Source organism: Micromesistius poutassou, assembly GCF_964030765.1.
Source record: "Micromesistius poutassou genome assembly, chromosome: 10".
NCBI classification, from domain to species: domain Eukaryota; kingdom Metazoa; phylum Chordata; class Actinopteri; order Gadiformes; family Gadidae; genus Micromesistius; species Micromesistius poutassou.
In genome coordinates this window covers 223,755-234,522 of record NC_140280.1, presented here as the reverse complement: position 1 = coordinate 234,522, position 10,768 = coordinate 223,755, and the positions used below count along the sequence as shown (strand labels likewise).

At 44.0% G+C, this 10,768-nt stretch overlaps 1 long non-coding RNA gene across 1 annotated transcript; it reads right to left on the bottom strand.

The window, feature by feature from the left end:
* Positions 1-482: 482 nt before the first annotated feature.
* On the bottom strand, positions 483-3,046 carry LOC311354079. Its single transcript, XR_014637182.1, has 3 exons — positions 2,641-3,046; positions 1,746-1,808; positions 483-781 (listed from the first exon to the last, which is right to left on the bottom strand). It is a non-coding gene; the product is annotated as an uncharacterized lncRNA (long non-coding RNA).
* Positions 3,047-10,768: the final 7,722 nt, after the last annotated feature.

Below are 10,768 nucleotides of genomic sequence, written 5' to 3'. Positions count from 1 at the left end.
ATCATTTGTTTACCATTAGTGAAGCTTTTTGTGTACCTTCATGTAAAGTAATGCATCATACTGAGTTGTTACTCTTTCGCGAACCATTCGTTCACCAGTAGTTAAGCTTTATGAATCATTCGTTTACCAGTAGTGAAGCTTTTTGTGTACCTTCATGTAAAGTAATGCATCATACTGAGTTGTTACTCTTTCGCGAACCATTCGTTCACCAGTAGTTAAGCTTTATGAATCATTCGTTTACCAGTAGTGAAGCTTTTTGTGTACCTTCATGTAAAGTAATGCATCATACTGAGTTGTTACTCTTTCGCGAACCATTCGTTCACCAGTAGTTAAGCTTTATGAATCATTCGTTTACCAGTAGTGAAGCTTTTTGTGTACCTTCATGTAAAGTAATGCATCATACTGAGTTGTTACTCTTTCGCGAACCATTCGTTCACCAGTAGTTAAGCTTTTTGAACCATTCGTTTACCAGTAGTGAAGCACTTTCGGGTTAGTTATAAAACCCCAAACCACTGTTGATGACAATGAGGGATCTACAGCCACTTTAGTTAAAAATGTATACAACATAGGGAAATATATATACATATACTGCGCTCATGACACATAACATATAACATAATAACAGGATAATATAGAAAATATCAACAATTTAAAACACAAACAGAAACAAAAAAAGGCATTTTAAAATGTAACAAAAAAAGGCACTCTAAAAACAAAACAAAAACCAGCTCTCTTCATCTGACACGGCTGTAGCGATCCATCGCCTCTTCTGGGGTGAGGACTGAAACAAAGAAAATGATAAACATGTATTAACAGTAGTATTTTGTCAGGATGATGGTAGTGCAGTTGGTTAGGGGTTTACTAGTATTAATACTATTCTTGTATTAGGGTTATATAGTGGCAAGTTAGTTCTAAATTACATTCTAGAGTAATGAATGTACAGAGGTATAATAATAATAATTATTAAATTGTAATTTCCAGTAGTATCAAGAGTACTGTGAGTGTACTGTCTATTCAAGTAGTATTATCTGTACTCTTTAACAGTAGGTTATTATAAATCAAATGAGCACGACTAGAGAGTAAAGTGGGAGCACTGTATAGTTTAGACAAGTGGTAGAATAAGTGGATTATATTGTTTAGTGTTATTTGAAAGCCATGTTCCTGCTGTAGCTTCATCCATTATGCTGCTTTGAACAGTCATGTTCAGACGTGGCTTTGATATTATAAGCAGACTTGGGACCAGCTGACCACCTAGCTCGTTAAAGAAATGGGTAAGAATTGATCAATTAATCCAGCACCATGACCATAACCATAACCAAAAACTTTTTTATTTTCTACTTAGTAGACTAACTTAAAGTGGCTTAACTGACCTCAATCTAATTCATGTCATTGCTGTTCTAAGTTCCTTCCCATTCCCAAAGCACTTTCCGGTTACGATATCATGTAAAGGTAGATACTTGGTTACTGCAATGTTCAAGTACAAATGGAGTAAATATTACTAGCATCCTCTTGTCTTGGATCCCCTCTAGACACTAGCCTTCAACCAGTTAAGGTGAGCACCCTTATTTTAACATCATAAAACCAGGAAGTAGAAAAGAGGTTTAAAAATAACACTATTATAGTGTTTTCATAGTGACGTTCATCAGTTATTAATCATTATACTGTGTACAACTAAATTTCACAGTCACATGAATCTGAGTATATCTGTTAAGTATGCTTTACATTTAAAATAAAAAATTAATTACCTGCTTCCTCTGCTGCAGTTTGGCTACTGCGCTGTTCGGATTGTTCCCGCTGACTCGATGGCGCTGTAACATTTTGGAGCACAGAAATGGATGGTTGGTGTAAGGGGCTCAAAACCTCATGAAGGATATTGATGAATGCATACAGAGTGACGTTTTTGTTCATTTGAAAATTGTATGGATACCTTAAAAACATATATATACAGTTAGTTAAGAAATAAGGGTTTTATTCACTTTGGGCAATGACATTATCCATTGTCTTTAATGTTATAATATGTAATAATAATATGTATGATCATATGTAATTTTGATTTAAGACAAATCATCATCAACTCATTTGTCATGGTTCCACATGCAGTCCATTGTGTAGAAGACATGTTTGAGAGATTCAGTTGTTAACATTACATACTGTAACTATGGACTAAAATGAAAAGAAAAAAAACAGGGAGAAAGGTATTACCGTAATAGCACTATAACAGTGTAATGTAGCAGTCTTCGGGTTTTTTAGTAGTTAAAAACAACTCCAAAAACTATTCAAAGACGTGGTAACTGGCGCTAACATAATAACTTTACAAGTCCAATTTCAAAGCTTGGACCACATTTTCATCGCATATCGCCTAATTTAACATTAGATAAGTGGTTGAACCGTCGGTCTTTTGACCTAGTTAAGAGTTAAACTTTTGTGTTTGACAGATAATTAAAATTTGCTTGCAACGTCGGCTATCTAGCCAGCTAGCAATCCATTGGTTAGTGACAAGGTTAGCTAGCAAGGCCAAAAAATACGTGATAGAACAGACGTGGTACGATGTCAAATTAGCTCATTTTAGGAAGCTAAGCAATGTGACCGAATCATTACACTCTCAATTAATAATGAAATAACTTTAAAGCATGTACTTACATTCTAACATGGCTGTCTCTACATGTGGAAGCTCTTCCGTGGGCTGCCTTTTTCTCTTACTCTTTCGCTGAGTCTCCATTGTCAAGTCCTTCTGCACGACCTCCTTGCCCGTCGACGGAAGAGAGTGGGCGTGTCCGACGCATGGGGTAAAACGATCTGCGTATAACGTGCCCCCTACCCACTGTACACGTCCGTCGACGACAAGGGACGCTCCCGAATTGCATTGTGGGTCCGCATGTGCAAGACAGGAAGACGGTTTGATGCGAAGTTATCATGACCCTGCACGCTGAAGTACTCAGTCTTATTGAGGGAAGACAGACTTTTAAAAAGAAATTAAAATTGATAAAAATGGCTCCAAAAGAAGAAGTTACTTAAAGCCAAAATAAAATGCTGCAAAAAGAGCATGAAAATGAAGGAAAACGCAAACGTTGACGGACTGCAGTGGTAAGTATTCTTTTTTGGTACGGTTTTTATCGATGACTTCCTTTGTTTACTGATATGTCATGTTATAAATTCAAGTTCAGTAACATTAATATTTATCATGAAGAAATGTGTTGTCTTCTGTAGGCAGTGCCGACGTAATAAACATAGAGGGAAAACGACGAGGAAGTCAGTGAGGTGCGGGTCACTTTTTGAGAGGAGCAAATTGTCCCTATTCAGCTGGATGAAATACATTTATAGGTAAGGTATGCAGTAGGGCTGTACGGTATGGACTACAATTTATATCACGGTATGATTTGAGGCATATACGGTAATGCCGTATTATATCACGGTATGTTCATTTTATCTTCTAATTTCTATATAAATGTTTCTGAAGGGGTATCATCATCACTACCATCATCCTGACAAAATACTACTGTTAATACATGTTTATCATTTTCTTTGTTTCAGTCCTCACCCCAGAAGAGGCGATGGATCGCTACAGCCGTGTCAGATGAAGAGAGCTGGTTTTTGTTTTGTTTTTAGAGTGCCTTTTTTTGTTACATTTTAAAATGCCTTTTTTTGTTTCTGTTTGTGTTTTAAATTGTTGATATTTTCTATATTATCCTGTTATTATGTTATATGTTATGTGTCATGAGCGCAGTATATGTATATATATTTCCCTATGTTGTATACATTTTTAACTAAAGTGGCTGTAGATCCCTCATTGTCATCAACAGTGGTTTGGGGTTTTATAACTAACCCGAAAGTGCTTCACTACTGGTAAACGAATGGTTCAAAAAGCTTAACTACTGGTGAACGAATGGTTCGCGAAAGAGTAACAACTCAGTATGATGCATTACTTTACATGAAGGTACACAAAAAGCTTCACTACTGGTAAACGAATGATTCATAAAGCTTAACTACTGGTGAACGAATGGTTCGCGAAAGAGTAACAACTCAGTATGATGCATTACTTTACATGAAGGTACACAAAAAGCTTCACTACTGGTAAACGAATGATTCATAAAGCTTAACTACTGGTGAACGAATGGTTCGCGAAAGAGTAACAACTCAGTATGATGCATTACTTTACATGAAGGTACACAAAAAGCTTCACTACTGGTAAACGAATGATTCATAAAGCTTAACTACTGGTGAACGAATGGTTCGCGAAAGAGTAACAACTCAGTATGATGCATTACTTTACATGAAGGTACACAAAAAGCTTCACTACTGGTAAACGAATGATTCATAAAGCTTAACTACTGGTGAACGAATGGTTCGCGAAAGAGTAACAACTCAGTATGATGCATTACTTTACATGAAGGTACACAAAAAGCTTCACTACTGGTAAACGAATGATTCATAAAGCTTAACTACTGGTGAACGAATGGTTCGCGAAAGAGTAACAACTCAGTATGATGCATTACTTTACATGAAGGTACACAAAAAGCTTCACTAATGGTAAACAAATGATTCATAAAGCTTAACTACTGGTGAACGAATGGATCGCGAAAGAGTAACAACTCATCAGTCAGATCCAGCTCTACCAGTCGATCCAGTGTGGGACCCAAGCCAGCCCTCAGCGTGCCCTGCAGTGGTGGACAATTGCTTTTAAGCCTTCAACATTACTAATGCCACATAATAAACCTTAAATGTGAATATGAATGTATGTATTGTGAATATCTTTATTAAAATATGACAATCATCCCGTCTGTGCCTTGTTAATTTATTAACTAAACTTGTGAAATCCCAGGAAAATTCAGTTGCTTTCATAATCAATTGGTCAGTTTGCTATTTCACAGAATGATTCATTAATACAGTATCCCCTAGTCTGTTTACCAGTAACTCCTCAGTAGTTACTGAGTAACTGTCACTTTAGGGCCCCTGGTTGTTCATCATTCGTTACTCAGTAACGAATACAGTAGTCCCCTGGTCTGTTTACCAGTAACTCCTCAGTAGTTACTGAGTAACTGTCACTTCGTCGTTCATCATTCGTTACTCATTCGTTCCTCATTCGTTACTCATTCGTTACTCATTCGTTCCTCAGTAACTACCTACGTTTCTGTGTACCTTATTGTAAAGTGTTACCATATATATATATACATATATATATATATATATACATATATATATGGTGCTGCTATTCTAACTGATAGGGGTTCAAAATGCTTGTCACTGCGTGTAGAAAGCAGCCAGCTCCCATGTCCGAGTACAACAACGACAAAGAAAGGGAGAGAAAGACAAATGTTCAGTTTTGTCATTTTAGCATTGAAACAAAAAGAGAGGTGTGTGTGTGTGTCACCTGTACACACAGCCACACGCTCACACTAGCAGAGCCACAGCTCCATGGGCCGTCAGTGATAAGGTAATCCATTTACTGCTGCAGCCTGCGCAGCTCGCTGAGCCATGGAAACTCGCTTTCATCTCTCTGCCTCTTGCTCCCTTCCTGCCTACATTTTCTCTTTTCCCCTCTTCCTTTAATATCTATGCACACGCACATTCCCCGTGTTCGCACACTCACACACTCACACACACTCACAGACACTCACACACACTCACACACCCTCACACACTCACACACTCTCACGTTGTGGATGATATTTCCTCCCCCTCCGCACTAAACTCCACGCGGTCTGTCTGCTCCTCTCTGCTCGTTACGGTCTGCAGGCTGGCAGATAACTGACAGTCATTTTGTGTTTACACATGCACGCGGACGTGCACACACACACACACACACGCACACACACGCACACACACGCACACACAAACACAAACACAAACACACTACCATACTAACACACTGACCCTCTCCCTCACACACACCGGGTGTGTGAGGGAGGAGAGACACTCTTTATCCGTAACATGGATTCATCATCTTCTGATCGCACTGGGGAGAGACGTGAACTGGGAGTGCAGTCGTAGTCGACCATCAACCAATAATAGTGTTGTGTGTTCAGGCACACCCACAAACACACAAGGACACCTGTCCTCACAGCCAAACAAACACCAGACTCCCTCCACACTAAGGAAGGACCGGAGGACAAAGAGGAGGAACCAGTGAGCAGTCTGTGGATTAACAGTGGTTTAACTCCACCACTAACCCAGCAGTCCACAGTCTATAGATAGGAATAATCTAACTTACATACGTTATCTGAAGACCCACAGTCAAGAATTCATGTTACATTCATGCTCCACCCATAGCTTCCACCCATGTGTAGTGGGTATAACATGTGTAGTGGTATAACATGTGTAGTGGGTATAACATGTCTAGTGGTATAACATGTGTAGTGGGTATAACAAGGAATGATTCCCCTTGCAGACAATGGGTGACAGAATCACCCATAATAGAATCCTACAGGACAGTTAACAGGACGCACATGAAGAGACGAGGGCTGAGTTGTAATTATTCAGTGTGCTGTGGATCATGGATTAAGATAACAGACCCAACAGACGGCAGGAGGGCAGGAGTGAGGAAACACTTTTATAGAAGAGACGTGAGATGGGCAGATTAGAGGAGAACAAAATGACTTGTTTTTGCATGAAGTCTCTCTCTCTCTCTCTCTCTCTCTCTCTCTCTCTCTCTCTCTCTCTCTCTCTCTCTCTCTCTCTCTCTCTCTCTCTCTCTCTCTCTCTCTCTCTCTCTCTCTCTCTCTCTCTCTCTCTCTCTCTCTCTCTCTCTCTCTCTGGAGCCTTTTGACATGTAGTAACACACATGTTACCGTAGTAACACACATACGTGTAAACTCACATACACACACACAGATTCAAACAGCACTGTTTTCCGCAAGGATTTTTTCTATAAATCACGAGGTTGGCGGTGAAAGATGCGTACGCACATTTCATCATTTCATCCCCGGTTCTGCAACATTTCCGTGCGCAGAGACCTTCATAAATGAGGTTAAATAAAGGAGGACTAGAACAATGAAGCAGCTGCCAGGTGTTGACGCTCTCAGACCGTCAGAACGCCGCTCACCTAAACATACAATTTCGATGCCAATATAATTTTTCAAAAAGACCTTGTGCTGATTCTGCCGAAGAGACACAGAGACACACCTGCCACAAACGGACATGTTTTCAATATACATAAAATAACATATTGCTTGTTAACAAACAGAGAGAACGTGCTCACACATAAACGCTCTGAATAAAGTCGTTGTGAAGAATAACATTGAAGACCAGACAGAGGGCCAGACAGAGGGCCGAGGGCCAGACAGAGGGCCGAGGGCCAGACAGAGGGCCAGACAGAGGGCCAGACAGAGGGCCAGACAGAGGGCCAGACAGAGGGCCGAGGGCCAGACAGAGGGCCGAGGGCCAGACAGAGGGCCAGACAGAGGGCCAGACAGAGGGCCAAGGGCCAGACAGAGGGCCAGACAGAGGGCCGAGGGCCAGACAGAGGGCCGAGGGCCAGACAGAGGGCCAGACAGAGGGCCAGACAGAGGGCCAGACAGAGGGCCGAGGGCCAGACAGAGGGCCAGACAGAGGGCCGAGGGCCAGACAGAGGGCCAGACAGAGGGCCGAGGGCCAGACAGAGGGCCAGACAGAGGGCCGAGGGCCAGACAGAGGGCCAGACAGAGGGCCAGACAGAGGGCCAGACAGAGGGCCAGACAGAGGGCCAGACAGAGGGCCGAGGGCCAGACAGAGGGCCAGACAGAGGGCCAGACAGAGGGCCGAGGGCCAGACAGAGGGCCAGACAGAGGGCCGAGGGCCAGACAGAGGGCCAGACAGAGGGCCAGACAGAGGGCCAGACAGAGGGCCGAGGGCCAGACAGAGGGCCAGACAGAGGGCCAGACAGAGGGCCAGACAGAGGGCCAGACAGAGGGCCGAGGGCCAGACAGAGGGCCAGACAGAGGGCCAGACAGAGGGCCAGACAGAGGGCCGAGGGCCAGACAGAGGGCCAGACAGAGGGCCAGACAGAGGGCCAGACAGAGGGCCAGACAGAGGGCCAGACAGAGGGCCGAGGGCCAGACAGAGGGCCCCCTGGGGCCACAGAGCTGGGCTCAGACCACCGCAGGGTCACCGCGCCACGCCGTCATGTGACCCAACACCCGCCCACGCCGTCATGTGACCCAACACCCGCCCACGCCGTCATGTGACCCAACACCCGCCCACGCCGTCATGTGACCCAACACCCGCCCACGCCGTCATGTGACCCAACACCCGCCCACGCCGTCATGTGACCCAACGCCCGGCTCTGCTTCTGTCAACTAGAGTCACCGTACGCACTACGAGACTGAAGAAACACTGTACTGTACACTACACTGTGTGTGTGTGTGTGTGTGTGTGTGTGTGTGTGTGTGTGTGTGTGTGTGTGTGTGTGTGTGTGTGTGTGTGATGTAATGCCCAGGTGGTGCTTGTTGCCCTGAAAGAAAGACAATATCATTTTTTCAAGGGAACCTCCTTTAGCACAGCAGGTCTCTGCACGCACGCACACACGCACGCGTCAACACATGTACTTAAGTGCTCATACATACTTACATATAAATAAATGCACACACACACACACACACGCACACACGCACACCGCCCTGTCCAGACACAAGCCCTACGACAACGCTCCTACTGAGAGGTTCAGAGGGAGGGAGGGAGAGACCAGGAGACTCTGGGGGAGGGAGGAGGGAGGAGGGAGGGCGGGGAGGAGAAACCAAAAAAAAAATCCACCCTGGTGCTACGCAACATCTACACAACATCTACACATCTACACAGCATCCTGCTGATTTAACAACAACAGCACCTCTGCAGCTCTCTCTCTCTCTCTCTCCCTCTCTCTCTCTCTCTCTCTCCCCCTCTCTCTCTCCCCCTCTCTCCCTCTCTCTCTCTCTCTCCCTCTCTCTCCCTCTCTCTCTCTCTCTCTCTAACGGCTGACTTCGGATGGGTTCCTGAGCTTCTCGTTGTGACTAGCACACTAGTAGCGATCAGTTCATTAGTCTCATTAAAGCCCAGAGCATTTGGAAAAAGAACAACAGCAATGATGGCCCAGGTTAGCTGAACACTGCCCCCTATAGGCTGAAAGGGGAACGCAATAAACCGTTTCACCGGTGTGGCTCTGCTACGTGCTCCAGGGCAGGGAGAGGGTGAGGGTGAGGGTGAGGGTGAGGGTGAGGGTGATAGACTACCAGTGACGATATGTCTACTGCCTTCGTACATAAAAGGAGCAGACCCATTATATGTGAACATAAATTGTGTTGGCAGATTGGTTTGTGTGTTAATCAATAACATTCCACTTTTGGAGTACGATTCACGTTCGAAAAGATAAAAGAAATGAGTAAGTGACTGATTATGTTTGTTTAACTGGTGGCTGATTGAAACATAAACCAAAGTGAATAATTATAACTCTGCTGTCATGTGTACGTTTACAGAACACGTCGGTTTATCGTTTGTAAATGAGTTGGTTTCATCAGTGAGATGCATGAGGATTCATTTTTGTAGCCCCAACTCTGAAAGGAAAGAAGGCGTCTCTCTGTGGCTCGGCCGACCAGCAGGAGGTTCTCAAAGGAGGAGGACAGAGGAACATCTAACCCACGGCCTCCATCTCCCTCCAGCGTGGGATGGTCCAAGAGGAAGGCTTCTCTCCTCAGACACATCAGGGCCCAGTGAGACGCAACCTCTTTAAGGTTGGGTCCAACCTCTTTACCCAACCTCTAACCCTGTGTCCATCAGGGCTCACGTCTCCAGAGGCTGACCTCTGACCTCTGACTCCTGTAACGCTGCTCATTCAAACTGTACACCTTTGCTTTATGACGACTCCAGGTGTGTTTGGCGATGGGACAAAGATAGCAGTCAGTTCGTGTACTGTAGTACAGTGTAGTATGTGTTTGGTGACAGAGTGACTTTGTACTGTAGTACAGTGTACTACAGTAACCCTAACCCTAACCCCTAGCCCTAACCCTCTAAAAGGAAACCAGGGGTAACACTCCCCAAGCCAGACGAGAACCCAAAGAGAAGGTTAGAGGGTCGGAGCTCAGTGTTGGACCCAAAGAGAAGGTTAGAGGGTCGGAGCTCAGTGTTGGACCCAAAGAGAAGGTTAGAGGGTCAGAGCTCAGTGTTGAACCCAAAGAGAAGGTTAGAGGGTCGGAGCTCAGTGTTGGACCCAAAGAGAAGGTTAGAGGGTCGGAGCTCAGTGTTGGACCCAAAGAGAAGGTTAGAGGGTCGGAGCTCAGTGTTGAGTGAGTGTGGCGCGTCACGGGGATGGAGGGTGCACTCCAAAAGATAAACTAATTCTTGATTGCTTCAATTCTCAGAATTGACTGAACATTAACGGAGTCGCCCGCGGCTACCGGCCACTCCAGAGCGTCAGAGGATGATGATGTTGGGTGAGTTGGATGTGGTTTTATTATTGTAAATCTATATCTAGAGCAATCTGTGCTCCATTCATTATATTTGATACACTACTAACTACTAATAGTGTACTACTAACATTATTAATTACTAACCCTATATCTGATCCATTTTGGGATACCAAAGAAGACGATTGAAACATAAAAGAGAAGTCTTGTTTTTTTCCATTCAATAGAATCAGAGTAAGAATTGAATCCCAATTCAGCGACCGGCTACAACTCAATGTACATGAACATATCACCTAACCCTGTACATGAACATATCACCTAACCCTAACCCTGTACATGAACATATCACCTAACCCTAACCCCGTACATGAACATATCACCTAACCCTGACCCTAACATGAACATATCACCTAACCCTG